Here is an 18,131-nt window from a genome sequence, read left to right on the forward strand (position 1 = left end):
CTGCCTAGCACCATACAATAAATTTTTTAACTTTTAATCATCAATAGTTATGACTTATCCCAATCACCACCACTGAAATCATCTTTCCATATGTTAGTAGCTTCTTAAAAAGTCCAAAAACTTTAGCCCATTTTCCTTATGCCACCATTTTACCTATTTCTTTATCAAAACCAACATAATGTGTCATCACATTTAATATAGATGAGTCAGTCCATCCTAGAAAGGCTGTCATTAATCTGGGTGATTAACAGTAGAAACATTAATGACAAATTTGAATGGCAATAAAATGTAAACATTCTCATATCAATTTAGCAACATCAAATTCAGTTAAAATAAGTTCTGAAATGTCAAACAGGAGACTACCTGCATCTATTCTGCATGGAGTTCTGCTGCACTTCTAATAAGGCAGAAAGTGAGATAGAAGAGAGACCTCCTCAAAGCAGCCTGATAGGTTCTAGACAGGAGGAGAGGTACATTAAGCTCAAGCTTGTTTTTCAGGTTCCTTAAAAGACCTAGACTGAGGTTTAGGTACACTGCAGTCACTGTTGTGACTACATTTTCCACATATTTATTGGAGCTAGCCTGAAACTAGCCAGCCCAAGCGCTCTGACCCATGTAGCCATAGCTCTGATGAACTCAGCACAGGCGGAAAAACCTGCCTGAGAACCGGAATAAATATGCAATTACTTAATTGTCTCTGTACCTCCAGTCCCACAGACATAGACACACTCTGCGGGAATCCCAGATCACTATAAAGGGGAGAGTGACTGCTGTTGAATGACACCCCTGAGCGCCCTTGGAATACCTCCAATATTGAATGTTAAGCAGAGTCAAAAGAAAAGCAGGAAACAACTTCGCCTTTATAGTGAAACCAGCTAATTTAAAGATGAACAGAGAAACCAGACTATATCACATACTAAAATTCAATAAAAAGGTATAACTTTTGGAAAAACAGTTTTAGTATTTGGCATTATTATTTTAGTTACTTTTTTTAATATATTTGCACACTTACCTAATTCTTATTAAAAAAAATATATTTCATTTACGAGAAGGTATCTCCAAGATCTGACTATTTACAATATCTTCTCCATTAAATGTGTTTTCAATTAAAAATTATTGACATTTTGGGACAGAAAAAATGAACTTTTTACACCAAATGGTTACAACAGATTGAAACACAAAACTTACCTGAGAGTGACACTGTACCTCACAATGGTATTTCAATAAATCAGGCTCTAAAATACTAATCACAAACACTGATTAAGCACTACATTTTAGAAGAAAAATATTCTGCAAAATCCCCACACACTCATTTTCAAAGTGATGGGATGCGAACTGAGAACTCATGAGTAGCCCCAGGCTCGGAACCTCAGAAGATTAGTGCATCAAATTCAAACAACTGGAAATTACAGATGGCAATTCTTGTTTAAATGGATCAGAAAATCTGTAATCTCAGTATTTCCTTAACTTTTCCATCTTGTACAGTTTATTTTAATTGCCAGAATTTTTCTGCTTTGTTTGTTTGTTTCATTTGGCCGAAGAAAAATGTTATGGGGGGGGAAAAGGGAGAAAAACAAACAAACAGACAGAAAGAAAATTATTATCTTGCAGATTTTTATCTAATTGTTCAATGAATAAGAAAACATAATTCCACAAATTACTTCAACAAAACTGTGTTTCCCAGTGCATGGGCTCCACATCCCATAGATGATAATCCAAAATGAGCAGACATGAGAAGAAGGTTTTCGTAGTAAGACAATCCCTTCTGCTTTCTCTCACAGTTGGACAAGCAGTGTAATAATAAAAGCTGTTGATCTTCAGGGGGTTTCTGTACACAAAAAAAATAGTTCAAAGCTGACTCATAGCTTTGCAGTCCTCTTCTATGGGTTAAGATATACAGTATACCAGTACCTGTAGAGACTGTCACTGATAATACAAGACAGACAACATTTTTCTAAGAAGTGCTCCTGGGCTATTCAGGTAATCACAGTAAGTATAAAAGGAGATAACAAACTAGGTCTCTGGTAATACCTCTGGTATGAAATGAATGAAGGATAACCAAATTTCAGAGATATTACTTAAGGCTTTCTGCAAAATCAGGATACATCTTCAGGATATACAACTATATCAAATAATGAGTTAATCCAGTTGTATAGACACCCATAAAACACAGTAACATGCATTTCAGCAGGTAAGCACATCGACTGGCACAGATGGATTTACAGATCCCTAGTAAAGACTGTACTATAGCTACTACACAATTAGTGCTTTATATTAGGAAAAATTTCTTTGCTGAAAAGGTTAGCAAACGTTGGAACAGGCTGCCCAGGAAAGTGACGGAATCACCATCCCTGGAGGTATTTAAAAGATGGGTAGACGTAGTGCTTAGTGACATGGTTTAGTGGTGGGTTTGGCAGTGTTAGGTTGATGGTTGGACTTGATAATCTTAAAGGTCCCTTCCAACCTAGATGATTCTATGATTAAAGCTACTTCTAGCAGGTGTACGCATACTATGACTGTTCTCCCAAGTGCAAAGCAATTTACGACAGACAACATTGCACAGGCCATATGGTCATATTTCCATGATCATATTTGGTTTTGAGGGGTTTGTTTGGGTTTTGTTGTTTGCTTGGTTTTGGTGTTTGGTTTTCGTTTTGTTTTGTTTTGTTTGGGGGGGGGTGGGGTGTTTTTTGTTTGTTGGATTGTTTTTTAGAAAGAAGAATATTAGGAGAATCCACCTTAAATCTTACTTATATCTTATATTTTAGCCCCATCACGCTAGGAGCTGCCATACACTGCACTTCCAGCTAATTTCAGATGCTTCCAGAGGATTTTCAATAAACAAACACTTTGAAGTTTAATATATTATTAAAAATAAATTCATTTTCTTATACATACTTTCCATAGTAAAGTTCCTTTTAGATACCAGCACACAAATAATTGCAGAAAAAGGAGGGACAGACTCAAAACATAACAACTTCATCATACCTGTACAACATCTGTACTTAAGACAACAGTTTCCAGGTGTGACAAAGTAAAAATTACAGATCTATAGATCTACATGGAACTTTCAAAAGCAGTTTTTAACCAAAGAGCAAAACACAGGATGAAAAAGCGATTCAATGTGGATAGAATCTGGAGAAGATCAATGGTTCCAGAGTCTGTTATCCTTTCTTCCACAAAAGCAAAAACTGAGCAGACTTAATTGCAAAGTTTACTTACTGTGCAAGCTTCATCTACATCTCTTATTGTGGGACATATTACCTATGACTGTCAATGAATGTACATGAATGTTCTGAAAGGGAAACAATCAAGACTTCTTACTTCGTGAGTTTGCAAGTGTGCAACTACACTTTTTTTGTACAAAGTTGGCTCCATTAACTCACTTTTTATGGAAGTTTTTATGTTTCTGGATACAAAATATAATGATTTTACTGTATCTGTCCTGATTTTTATTTCTGAAGGAATTTGTTCAAGAATTCTCTCAAGATTCTTTTCTCCTTGAAATGTGAAGAAATGGGGTTCTACCTTTTTTTTTTTTTATTATTCAGGGACCTTCATTGACCTTGTCTCCAATTATGCAAATCACATATTGCAAATTCTATTACTTGGTGCTTCAAACAGCTACAAAAAATAGATATCAATGTGCAATACTCCAGATTAATGATTGCGATACTGCAATTTGTCTTAATAAACAGATGCAGTTTCCTGAACTCTGCTTCTCAGCTCAAAATGGGACCATACAGAATAAACTTGCAATCATATTTGGCAGAGGCTTCTGGATACTCTGTCCTCCAAAAGTTGACCTTTTAAATATATTTCTTATTGATTCTTATAGTTCATAACAGGACCAAAGGGAATATTACAAACCACACCATTCTTGCCCCTAGAAAAAGTCTACGAGACCTTTTGAACTCCAGTACCTAGAAGGGGACAAGATGGACCCAGAGTATAAGTACCCCTGCCTTTTGTGCCTGCCTTTGCTTCCCTGTCACTAAGGGATGGCAGGACAATGACAGTGGTGCTTTAGGGACCTTGTAAACTCCTGTGTCTCACTGCAGAACCTTCCGGGAATACTGTCTAAAAAGAAAGACTGCACTTCCCCTATGAATACCCATGCAATCTCTTCATAAAAGCACTACGAAAACATGTTATTTGTGACTGCTGCCACAGTTGAATAGAATAGAATAGAATAGAATAGAATAGAATAGAATAGAATAGAATAGAATAGTTGGAAGGGACCTGCAACGATCTCCTAGTGCCACTGCCTGACCAGTTCAGGGCTGACCAAGTTAAAGCATGTTATTAAGGGCATTGTCCAAATGCCTCTTAAACACTGACAGGCTTGGGGCATCGACCACCTCTCTAGGAAGCCTGTTCCAGTGTTTGACCACACTCTTGGTAACAAAATGCTTCCTAATGTCCAGTCTAAACCTCCCCAGGGGCAGCTTTAAACCATTCCCATATGTTCTGTCACTGGATACCAGGGAGAAGAGATCAGTACCGCCCTCTCCCCTTCCCCTCCTCAGAAAGCTGTAGCAAGCAATGAGGTTGTCCCTCAGACTCCTTTTCTCCAAACAAAGTACAAAGTCCTCAGCTGCTGCTCATAGCACATGCCTTCCAGCCCTTTCACCAGCTTTGTTGCCCTCCTCTGGATGTATTCAAGGACCTTCACATCCTTCTTAAACTGTGGGACCCAGAACACAGTATTCAAGAGTGCTGCTATGTTTTGTCACTGATCAACCCTTTACCTACCAAATGATGACAGAGATGATGGCAAAAGTAAATAGTTTGATTATTTTTCATGCAAAATGGACTTCGCACTTCAAATATGTATCACATTAAGCTATTTACTGCTAAGCAGTAAAAGTCTAGGTGAGTAAATGCAAATGCCGACAAATACTGCTCTAACTTTAAGAACATCTCGGAAGAGATGACTATTGACACATACAGTCCTAAAAGATGCTAAGTATATATCACAATTCAGCCAAAGATCTGTTCACAGTCTTAAAATTAAACATACGTATTGCCAGATTGAGTCCTGGTGGCTCAAACTTTGTCAAGTCAAGCCATAGATAAATGTATCATCAAAACAATTGATGCTTCTACAGAACTCCAACATTATTCGAATCATGCTTAAGTGCTCCCATTGACAAAAAGGTCTTTGGATGTTCAGCTTCAGCAGAAAAACCTGCAGATTTCCTGCATTTCTTTTTAAATTCTAGCCCCTTACTGAGAAGGTCTGAATAAGCCATATCTGCATCATTAGCAGAGGGGAAACTACTAAATTAGTATTTACCACTCAAGGAAGTGGTAAAGCAAGAATGGCAGCAGGGGTCATTCACAAAATAAGTGAAAAGAAGAATGCGGTATATTTTCCAGCTTAATTATTAATGAAATTGGTATTATTTAATTTGCTAATTTGGTGAAAAAATGCTGCGAGTACAAAAAAAGGAATGAAATCTCAGAAACACTTCCTGTACTTCACACAACTTCATCTGACCTTGAACAATGCTGGTGCAAAGAGCCCAGACAAATTAGATTTTACATTTACAAGAAATTCCACACAGTGAACATCTAAGAGTGTGAAAGCCTCCTGACAATTTTTCCAGGTTGTTCTCAAAAACAGGTAAAAATTTCCTTGCTACAACATCAATCAGCTCCCGATGGGAGTTACTTTAGGTAGGCCTGAGGAATAAGAAGCTTCAGAATTACGGCCTTTCCGTCACAGTACAGCAGCTCAAGAAAAAGGACAAGAGCAAGGGATTAAGGAAGCTTAGATATTGTTCACAATTCAAATTAATCTTTGAGTAGATGATGGGTTATAAGTGACAGATGAATAAGGAAGCAGAATTTTCAAGTAAATGTTGCTTCTGTCCTACAGCCAGGAGGATTTTCTTAGCTGAACTCCAGTTTTCTCCGTGCCTGACTGATGCAAAGACCGACAACAAGGCGTAAATTTAAGCTACAAAGCTTACCCTCATTTATAAAAGAGTTAAAGAGACATATGGTTTTATTTTCTTACTTTTGAAGCCGAAAGCTGGTTGGTCAAGAGGGCAAATCAAGCAGCTGAAACTTACAGAAAAAAAGAGCAATAAATACTAGTGCCTGAACTCTCCTAGAAGTCTCTTTCAGTCATTTGGAAAACCCTTCCATCAAGGGTAAGAGGTCAGATAGGCGTGCTCAAATAGCTGGTGTTACACGATGGCTCATCTATACTGGATAAGAGTAACACAATATACCCGGAAAAGCCTAAGTAAACATAAAGTATCCTATATGTAAATATCCTTTATCCAATTAATTAAAATAAATCATAAGATTTTTTTTATAAACGCATAGGTACTAAATTAGTCAATTAGGGACAAGCTTTATCCCTTTCTCTCGAAGTACGCATAAATATCCTTGACCCAAAGAATGAAGAAAAAATCCCAAACAAAAAACAACAACCCAAATGAGTTAAAACTAGCCATACCTATTTAATATGCAGAAAACCAAAATATGAATAGTTTAAGCAATCATGTGTAGTGTATTTAGACAGCCTTTTGTCATACTATGTTTGTTCTGCTGTGTCAAAGCAAAAAATCTGTTGTAATAAGTATAATTATTTTAATAGATTCGAATGAAGCTGTTCAGGACAGACTTTTAAAGCTACTTTATAGCACAGAGTAAGACAGAAGCAGTATTTTTTAATTTCAATAAAGAGGTTTAAAATATTTTAATAAATGCCTTTATGGTACAGGATTTTGCGTTCCTGAGACGTAAATAAAACAATAACTCTGTAAAGCTCACAGAATAACTGCATAAGCCATTTTACAAGGAGGATATACTTTTCCTTCTTTTCAGTGAATGTATAAAGCTCTCCTTCAAGCTCTTACTAAATCTATTGATCTGTGAAACACAGTGCACTCCAGGGAGGCAATTCACTTGACGTTATATATCAAATGATGAGATGAATAATGATCATACCATTTGGTAATTAAACGTCTTACAAACCTTTTAACTGACTGAACGTCAGAAAGGTCAAATGAGATCAAACCTATTTTTTTTGTTGCTTTTAATTCTTTTCTTATATTAGCAATACAAAAGTCATATTTAACAGTAACTATAATACTACATGGCAAAACCAAATAATTAAACAACATACTTTTCATTCCTATATTATTACACAGTTTGAATACACAGAGAAATTGTTAATTCATCCTACAGTCCTATTATAATCTTAATTGTTCAGCTTTCGAAGAAGTAGCCACTCACCAGTATAGTGCAAATAACTAGCAATGTTACTGGAATAAGGGAAATGAACAGCACATAGAGAAAACCTAAAATACACCAAAGCATCAAGGAATTAAAATAAACCTCCTTTATAACTTCCTGTATACTTGTAGGAATCTGATTTTTTGTTAGAGGATGAGTACAGGCCACTTCAACAATCTGAAGACACTATCAGGGTTCTCCCCTCACACATTAATTTGGACATTTTATCTATTAACATATAATAATAACTTAAATGTTTGACACTAGAAACAGAACCAAAATATTTAATAGTCACCTACAACCATAATTTCATGAAAGGTTTTGTAGTTTGCCTGTAAATTTGGGCAAAGGCAATCAAAAGATTCAGCAAAGATAGTTTTTACTATAGACTGCCAACACTGTGAAAATCACTTGCCTCAATGGCTAAAAGTTTCTCTCCAACACCTCTGCCAAACACGGGGTTCCCAGAAAAGACAGCATCTATTCCCATATGACTTTGGCATAATCTTATGGGTTGTCATGAATCAAGGCCTTCATTGTCAGAAAGAATAAATCCCTCCATCTTCATGCAAACTACCATCAGCCTTCACTGCCCAAATAGACTCAGATCCTAAATAGTAAAGAATCTCTTAGGATCTTCCTCTAGTTATTTTCCTAGAAAACAAACAAATCCTTATTAGCTTATGAAGAAAACATCCAATGTCTTTCTCAAAAACAAATTGGGACAGATTCAGTCAACTTTCACAAACATACAATTGCACAAACACACAATCAAAATCTGAACAACACAAACCAGTAACAGCCTATATGTATACCACGGTTCTGTCTTGTAGAAGAGCAAACTGGACACTCTCAAATCCCATCCTTAGTCTACTGCGGCCAGTATCCCTGTGTTGCCCTAGGTGCTTCTGCACAGCTAGAGCTAACCCAGAAAAGAGAGGTTTCTGGGGCAGAAGCTGAAAGAAAGAGAGGATTTTTACACAGCATCTAAAGAAGTAAGGCAGCGGATGAATTTGCCTGCCGAAGGACAGAATTTTTCTGGGGAAGTCCTGCATCCATGCTGAGGACTGGCTGTTACTATGGGATGTGAGAGAGATGTGGGAGATACCTTCTTAATATCAACTGCCAGTTGCTTGCAGTACTTTGTCTTTCTTTGTCTCGAGGCTGGGAACAGAGGTCAAGTTCGCAAAATGAAAAAGAGGTAATTAAATCACATGCTCTATCTTCTGGGATCTTTTAAGTATTGGACAGGGTATTCAAGTTCATAATGTAATAACTTCAAAACACTGTCCTATCAAATACATTCAATCAATCCAATATATAGCTTTTTCAGGCCTAATAAATCAAATAAATTTTAAATACCCTGAACTAAAAATATTTCTGAATTGCAAAATTAAAATAATATAAATGATAAGATTGCAGTAACATTAATACTTCCTCAGATCTCCATTTCTCATACAGTCCAAAAGTACAGCATTCAGCAAATCTTTGAGACACATAAAAAGCAAATACTCACTTTTCTAAAAGTTCAACATGCAAAATTTGAGGGCAAAAATGTTACTTTACCATAACTAACTGGAGTATTCCATCATCTTTTATAAGAGAAAGTAAAAAACTGCAGGACTTCCATAGCAGAACAACTTCCCTTAAAAAAGTAAATTAACAGGTGCTGAGATCAAACTTATTTTAGGAGAGTATTATGCATCTGATTTCAGGACTGACCTGTGAAAAGATGTTCTTTGGAGGCTCAAGGGTTTCAACATATGCTCACTTAGTAAACAGCTGCAGCAGTTAAGATGTTCCTGCCCTCTCCCTCCTTCCTACACCGTTTGTTACCTTCCCAATGCCAGAGCTGCCTGTTGCCACTCAGCAAAACCACCACACATGCACTCCTAAGGAACTTTTCCGCAAAGCCAACTAGCACAGTTTAAACTGTTATGGATTTTCCACTACATCAGCTGGGGATCTTTTCCACATTCATTTCCATTTTCCTATTTGAAAGTGACAGGTTGAAGAAGAGAATGGAGAAAGAAAGCAAACACGAGTACTGGTGTAGGGGCAATAATGAATTTCTGAGAAAGGACAAAGGTACCTAGAACTGCAGCACCTGTTCATTAAATAATTATGTGCTTTAGTTATTAAAGGGATTAATGATAAAGATAAGTCTAGTACTACTGACGTGAAGAAGAAAGATGTACAAATACGCATGCTTACCTTCCACATTCCTTATAACACTACTGCTCAAAAAGGCAAATGCAAAATGCTGCTGTCATAAGAGAAGCCTCTCAATATTTTTTCCATTAATTTCAGTAAATCAGTTCGACATATCAACCTTATTTGTAAAAATAAAACAAATAATGCTGTCATTCATTTAGCCCTCTTAACCAGTATAGAGAAACACCTGAGGTAAAACTCTAGTTTAGAAGTTCTGATCAGATGATGATGCAAAGATCACAAAACCCTGAACTTATTTTTTTAAATGAGTAGTAACGATTGAATTTGAGAAAAAGTACACCAACCTAAAACTGAGGTAAAAGCGTTTGACTGGGTTGAGTAGAAATTTTGTACATGTTACGGTGTTAATTCTTTAATAAGTAATGTAGAGAACCGGATTTGTATTATGTCATGAAAATATATCTTACAGCAAACAGAAAGCAAAGTAAAAACTAATGGTAAATGGCCATGTAAGAAAGTTTCCATCTTGAAAGGAAGAAAGCTAAATATTCACCAACTTGATTGTACTATGTACTCTTCAGATAATAAATACTAGTTTCAAAACTAGTTAGTTGCAAAACATTTAAGACATGAGATCACATGTCTTTGTCATATCACACTATCCATGTGCTCTAAGTTGAAATGTTTAGTAGTTAACTTCACCAAAATAATACCGAACGATATTAGGCTGCAAATTCAATTACGAAAGCACAGGGACATCTGTATGTATTTCAATAGATCTAACCCCAAATTTAATTCAGTTTCTCTTTCAAGTATAAAAACACTGAATTACAGTCCATTTCCCATTACTGTAGTTACCTATAAAACTATACTTAACCAAAGTATATAGATTCTAGAATTAAATTTCTATTCTGTACATACTAATGTACCATGTCCTACACCTTGTTATAGAGAAGGCACTATATATTGTTTAAACGACAGCAAGCAGTTGTAGCTTTGCAGCCCAAGATTACGTGTCCGGTATTTTCTTTCACAAACCCCTCACTGGATCTGTCATTATTTACTGAATCTTCATATAGGTACTCTATAGCCATATGTTTGGATATAGGACCAGAACCACCATATGAACCAAAACATGACCTATTATGCTTCTGTAGAAGACTCAAACTCAGAAAAAAAACGTAAAAGTTCCTTCAAACATGAAACTTTTAACATTTGAATTTTAAAAAAAGTCTGATGCAGTTAAGCATGGTTTTCCCCGTCAAATCACCAGTAAAAACCTAACTCCTGTAGGCTGTGACTGACAACAATTACCACTAAATAGCCATTTTACAGACTACATTAAAAATTCTGAGACCCAGTTCCTAAGGGACAGTGATCTTTGTCCATTTCCTAGATGACAGTGCCCACATCAAAAAAAAAATCATTACCTCTTTCTTTGCTAGATCCCATAATGCGTTTTCCAGAGGAGAGAAGAAATCACTCCCCAAGACAGTTAACAAGCTCCACTTACAAATACAAAACTCATTTAAAATCAGCTTTTTAGGGAGGTTAACTCTCAAAGCAATCAAATAAACATCTATTCCATTTTCAAGATCCCATTTATTTTCAGGAATTAGAACTGCTGTTATTTCTTCCATATGCAGTTACTCGTACTGAATGGCTTGCTTTATTGCCTACATTTATTTTTATTTTTTTTTAATAAGATTTTTAAATAGCTAGTTCAGCAAATTTATTATGGATTAATTACTGGGTAAGGTAACTTTGAAAGCATCCTAAAAATACAGAAAATTTCTTTTACTGTGTTACTGGAAAACGCAGGAAACAATAACATGAAAATCAGCCTTTCAGAATTACTTCAGATATGGTCAAATAAGAGACCACGCTGAAAAAACAGCACAAGTAAGTTGTTCTGAGAAATACAGGAAACCACATTTGGTTTCCTTAAGTTTTATAGACATCCAAAGTAAACTACTGTTGAGGTTTCTATTTCTCTTGATAAAATTAGCTTTTATTCTGTTCTGTCTAAGTCCATCTGTCTTGGAGTACTCACAGGTCTCAGCATTTTCTTCCAAAAAATGTGGTAATGCTTAATGGCTTTCCAATTTAACTACAAAAACCTACGACAGATAGAAAAGAGTTTACAACACAGAAATGAGCAGCGGTTCATGGTCTTGGTTCTCCTACCAGGGAAAAAACCAAGGCAACTCTACGTATATTATTAAATTCTAATTAAACTAATGTTCTCTGTTGCCTCCTCTGAAAGACAGAGCTTCATTTCATAGAAAGCAGAAGAGGAAAACGAGGTTAAAACAGGGATTTGTGGCAGAGTTTTGTCTTCCTCTAGTCCTTTCCACAGAAAGACAAAGCTGTTGATGACCCTTTTATTCTATTGCATGAACAGAAAGAGTACCATAGAACGAATGAGAAGAGACTTCCTTCAGGAGGATGGGAAGCCCTGTCTTGTGGCTTTATGGTCACTAAATTTTGCTTTTTAAGTGTTGAAATGTTAAGTCTGGAATGGCTGTGAGAGCATTAAGAGTTTGGCCAGACACACACAGTCATCAGCATGGCAACAACAGAAAAGAGAAAAGACCTTTTCAGAGCACAGTTGGTGTCAGTGCTCTGCATTTTAAGTACAATAGAGTAATTTTCCCTCTTAAAAATCTGAACAGTGTGGGAAAAAACTGAGAATATCATTCACATTTCTTAGATTTGTTCACAATCATAATGGAAATATGATTTTGACCAGCACTGTCCCTGCAACTGCACACATCAGCACAACCAGCTGTGTACACTGCCTAATAGTTAATCTGGAAATCCATCCCTACTATGTTTTTCCAGTCTGTCAACTCACTTCTGCAAGCCATTTTCAAATAGCTCATTCATAATTTATTTCAAATCCAACATTTGTGAAATCTCACAAGCATCCTATGTACCAATGGCACAATCTGTTATAATAAATTTCTTAACTTTAAAAAATAAAATACAATTGATATTTGACACCAAAAAAGAGCAGATTTTGTTTAAACATAAAGAAAAGAGCAAAATTAATATATTTCTTATTTAAATTACTATGTTTTCAAGGTGGAAAATGGAGCCTGCATCTGCAAACTTTGTTCACCTATTTTTAACTTATTGTATATTTATTTCCTTTATTTGGAGTTTTGACATAATTTATTGTACTAAAATAAAACACAGGTATCTTGCTTTCTTGAAGAAGTGGTCCAACTAGTAAGAAGGAACCCACTAGTGTGACTAAAAAGACCAATACTCATTGTTATCCAGACAAAAGAATAAGAGATATATATTATCTGTTGCATCTTAACTCACTTATTATTCCGTATTATCTTATTTCTAAAAATAACACAGACATACTACACTGCTCATCTCCAGCAATTCTTTATACAACAGAAGCGCTGTGAAGAAAATTTGAGGTTTGTTGACCATTATTCACAGTTTGTCACAAGAGCTGTAGCAGTTCATCTATTTCGTGTACTGTATCACACATACTTATAGAAATGTCAGGGCTTATTTTAGCTACTTTACTTTTGATATTCAAAATTATGTCACTTAGGTGATTATTAAAAACCTATAAAAGTAACAATCTATTTCATATTATTTCACATAACTATTTTCTCAAATAATAAACTCACCCTCAGTTAATCTCGAAGATCTTGCAGTGTACTCTAGAAATAGTACCACACTTTTTTTTAAATTAAATTTTAAATTTATGGTTATCCATCACCAGGGTCTTAGAAAATCAGAAGCAATAAGAAAATACAATCAGCATATCCATTACTTTTAAACTAAAAAAAATCCCTCTGTTTGAGAGAAGTAACAATTTAAACACCACTGGAAATTCCATTGGAAATGATGATGATATTTTCAACAATTATAGTTTTGGTAAAAGCCATTAACAGTTTAACATCAAGCCAGCAGACACCTTTTCCTGGTATATTGTGCATAGAAAGTATTCCCATCTGTTTCAAAGCTTCGGCTTTTTCATGGGCTTAAACCTGTCAAATTATTCCATTTGATTTCAGAGAATTCTCATATGGCAATCTATTTTATTTACTTTATCTTCAATAAAATGGTTGAGTGAGCATTAGCAACTATGAGACACAAGTTTCAATCAGTCCTCTGGCAAAGGCGTCAATCTACATTAGACCTCCGGTGCTGTGAGCTGCAGCCAGAAAGCTGGAGTAAGACAGGGCAACAGTGAATGAGTGAGCGAGACCTAATAAAGCAGCGGTGAAAAGAGAGAAAGTTCTCCCTAGACACTACCATACACTGCTTATATAATGCGTGTGCCTAGTTCAACACACCAGTAGCTCCTTAATAAAGCTGACAGCTAAAAGGGAGCTTCAGACTCCAACTTTATTTTACATGACAACTACGGTAATGGTCCTCTGTTCTCAAGCAGGCCACATTCAGAAATCTGTATTCAGTTCAGTTAAAAATTAAGAGTTCTCACCTTTTTCATTCACGTCACACAGAAAAAAGAATCATAAAATTGTTCAGATGCACACCATCCCTCCTCATTTCATACAATTACTTGAAAAAACATGAGATTTCAAATAGCTTTTCCTTAAAAATTTCTATGCTAGAAACCACAAAACAATCAGTGTATTGAGCAATAACTCATTTCTGAAGACAGTATCATCAAGGACTAATTCCAAGCAATGTGGGGCATCGCTCCCAGATGCTGTGAAAATATCACCCAAAGCACAAACTTTGTAATAAGTGATGCAAGTTCATATTTGATATGGGCTGTAAAAAGCAGATTATTGTAATAGTGCTCTTCCAAGCAAATCGTACCATTAAGACTGTACTTAATATTCAGCTGAATTGAAAAGCTGGTCAGTTTAAATCCATAGTTTGATACCTCATATAATCATTGCAAAAATTTACTACCTCATAGTTCCAGGCCACAAATTCGATTCTATCAATGTAAACTACTTTTTCACAAAATTTGCCTTCAGGTTCCCTCAAATCAGTAAATTACAGCTATTCACAATCACCCTGGAAAGATAATTCAAAATCCTACAATAAACAGTGTCTCTGTTATAATACAATTGCATTACAATGTAAAGTACTGTTTATGTTTCAGACTCTTCCTGGTGGAAACCAGATTGAAGCCAAAGCCCATCAATCCCCATCCACTTACTCCTTGGAAAGTAGGTACCATCTTTTCCTTTCAGCATTATGCTGTGTACGCTCCTCCCCTTCACCTACCGCAGTATCAAAACTTATTTGCCTTCTGACCAGACATGTGGAAGGGTTTGCCTTCTTTGTGGACAAAGGTAATGCCAATCCATTATCCAGTTGATGGAATGACTTGTACACCAAATGTTTCACACATTGGTCATCAACATGATCACCAGCAACGAGTCCTTACACAACTCTTGAGAGAGTTCCAGTTCATCTACAAGGTAACTATATGAGATGTACTTTTGTAGTCATCTAACGATATTATTATGTTTGTCCTATGCAAAATAAACAGAGAGAGAGAGACTGAATATTTGATAGCTACACAAAATGCCTACGCGTACAATACGTGTACGTGAGTCATGCTCTTTGAAGTTCTGTAGTACCGGGAAGAAACAGAAATGAGCACAATGTGTCCTCTTCCACAAATTGCCAATACAGGACAGAAGAGCTAGATCAATTTAATAACAATTAATACCACAACTACAATTCAGTTCACTAACAGGGAAAATATTCATATTTAGAAAACTTCCTTAGCTTTTTTTTCAAAGCCTGATTAACTCAGAAAATCCAGATGTAACTGTATCACTAATAGTCCCAAAAATGTCCATTTAAGCCACCAGTCCAAGAATGGAACATTTTTTCTCTGCTTTCACATTTTTCCAGTATGGATTTTTGTCTTGGTTTCAGTTTTTCCAACTCTAATGCAGTTTTCTAAAACTAACTCCTAAACAGTTAAATGGTCTATTGAAAGACAGTATAGGAAGCAAACAGAATTTTTCTGTCTGTTAATTAAAAATGTACTCATGAACGCAATTTTATTTTTATGTGTTTCTATCACTACTTTTATGACTGAATCCCAGTTTTCAATCAGTGCAAACACACCATGTCCTGCTATAAAAAACTATCAACTCTAAATGACATACTGAAGAACTAGCTTTCAGAATTTACTACTATTTCCTCATGGACTACAAAAACATTCCCTCTCCACTGTCACATACTGCAAGAAATAGAGACCAGTGCTAAAAAGGCCAAAAAGATTTTTGGCTTTCCTTACAGAAAGCATTTTTATAGATTGTATTTAACTTAAAGTTATGGAACAAAATAATGGAGGAAACAGAATAACAGTTACTTTCCTCCATATGCCTTAAGTTCCAGACATGCTGGAATTCAATAAAATGATACTGCCAAACTATTATAGATGCACAAGTCAGTATTACTGCATTTCTGACATTATTTGGTACGGAACATAGTAAATTTCCAGAAAAAAATATCCTGTAAAAAATAAAAATCTCTTATTGGCTCACCAAATTTCAATTACTACACAATTACTACAAAATTACTACACAATTACTACACAGTTTCTATCAAACCAAACAGTTCTACAAAATACTGGTGCTGTCTATGAAGAAACTAGTATTACTACAGACAAGCTACACTGTTCAGACATACATGTACAAATATGTGATAGAAATCAGTCATATTTCCATTGCTATCTAGAAAGCAAAGAATCTGACCTTTTTTACTGTTTTCTCCATTGGGTAATGCAAGAAAAAAACACTCTTTTGCAAATACATTACTACAGATTAACATACAGCCATACACACTCTTATGTGATGCCTGTAATGTCTACAGTTGCCCTGTATAGTGCTGTGTATCCTTTGATTTACAATGTTGCTAAAGCTAATATTGTATCTTTTCTTCTTTTTATGGTTTCACCACATTCATACTGTACCCTTCAGGCTAGTGCTTGGAAGAAGGTGAAGGTGAAGTTAAATCGGAAGAAAAGAATTTTCCTGTCTTATTACCCAGTGGGTAAAGACAGTCACAGTGAAACACATACCAGGACGGTTGGTCTTGTTTTGCACTGCTTTGAATTAGGTTAAAAAGGTCTGTGCTTCCTCCCAGAGGGTGAAACTTTAGAAAAACTTGTTATAAACATCGTTTCAGCACTAATTACTCTCACCATCATTAACTCCTCTGGAACTACTTCTTTTTCTTGCCCTTCTGAGCCATCAATCCATGAAGATGGATATATTAATATTATGGATTATATAGGTATATTTTAATATTTCAAAATAGTTAGCAGTTATTGTAAATGGCATATGGGGAAACAATACATATTTACTTTGGAAACTATGGTGCACATAGAAGCAATTGGGCCTGGTTCCTATTATGGTGAGTTTGTTTGTTGTACCCTGTTGAAATCTGCATCTATAAGATTTAGAATCAGGCACCAGTTGAGCATATTTCACAGTTTACACATTAAAAAACTACCTAAAACTTTTAATTTGAAAAATCCTGGAAATAGTCTCAAGACATTTTCTACCCCTCTAGGAAAAGCAAAATGTGAATAATGGCAATAGCAAGTACAAAAAATCTGTACTAGATGCGAGGGGTGTGCTAAGCTCTCATCTGACATTAATTCCTTCGGAATGCCCTTTTCCAGATCTCTCCAAGTTAAAAAAACTGATCTCCAGTTGTGTATGATTCACTCGAGATAGCTGTGAAAGTCTGGAGCTAAGCAAGGTATTCAGTGCGGGCATGCCGATTCCCAGGGTGGTGCTATACTCACTAACAGTGTTTCTTCACAGGCAGGTTCAGACTGTTAAGGCACAAAGCAATTCAAACGAGATTTGAACTCATGGTCCTTGTCTTCATGGAATATTCCTGGTTACCAATGGAACAGAGCTCATCCCAGTTTCAGGAAACCAGGAATATATGAACTCAGGGATTCATTGCTATTTGATCTTGCCTTTTAAATTTTTGATTTATTACAAAACATATTTATACAAATATATCCCAAAAGAATCTACTAACCAAATTAGCTTAATTATCATACTCCTAATGCAGCTGATGTAATGAAACTATACGGTGAAACTTTCTCCAGAGTTCCAGAGACCTTGGTGAGAGAACCACGTTTTCACTTATTTTTGTGGCAGGGACTGAAAAAGCAGGGAGGGAAAGCCTGCATGACTTAAATATTCTCTGCTATCTAGTCAGAATACAAGCAGTCATGCATCTCAGTGGGTCAGAGGAAGCAGAGACGGTCAGAGTATGGATTGGTCAGCAAGAACAGCAATTCCAGAACAAAAGAAAGTTGCAAAAAATAATACTCAGGACTCACCTGCTTCTTCTAAGCCTCAAAAAGACCTTTTAACTTCAACCTTGAACTGAAGTGATGTCCAAAATCAATTCCAGTACCACCATCCTGACAAGACAAAGAGAAGCGTTGATAGCTATTTAGACATCATTTAATGAAAGCAAAATAGAATTTGGCTTTATCACAACCTCTAATTAGTTCTAGATGTGCATAAGCTGATCCATAAGTATTCTGAAAGAAAAAGGAAGGAGTTATAATTTTTAGTTTTTCTATTTTGACATAAACATTCTCATTGAAAGACCAAGCAAGTTGAAAGAGAAAGATTGTCTTAACAAACAGTCAGCTTAAGCGTAGCCCGCAAAGAAATGTAATTGTTCATCAAGTTTCT

The 18,131-nt window shown here is 35.8% G+C and overlaps 1 long non-coding RNA gene across 1 annotated transcript in view; it reads right to left on the minus strand.

Annotated features, from left to right (window-relative positions):
• The window catches only part of LOC104295652, a 170,035-nt gene extending 152,184 nt beyond the window's left edge, over positions 1–17,851 (minus strand). The window contains exon 1 of the long non-coding RNA XR_717937.1: positions 17,768–17,851. This is a non-coding gene — a long non-coding RNA (uncharacterized LOC104295652). The remainder of the gene's footprint in view (positions 1–17,767) is intronic.
• Positions 17,852–18,131: the final 280 nt, after the last annotated feature.

Source organism: Charadrius vociferus, unplaced genomic scaffold (genome assembly GCF_000708025.1).
Source record: "Charadrius vociferus isolate BGI_N301 unplaced genomic scaffold, ASM70802v2 scaffold122, whole genome shotgun sequence".
Taxonomy (NCBI): domain Eukaryota; kingdom Metazoa; phylum Chordata; class Aves; order Charadriiformes; family Charadriidae; genus Charadrius; species Charadrius vociferus.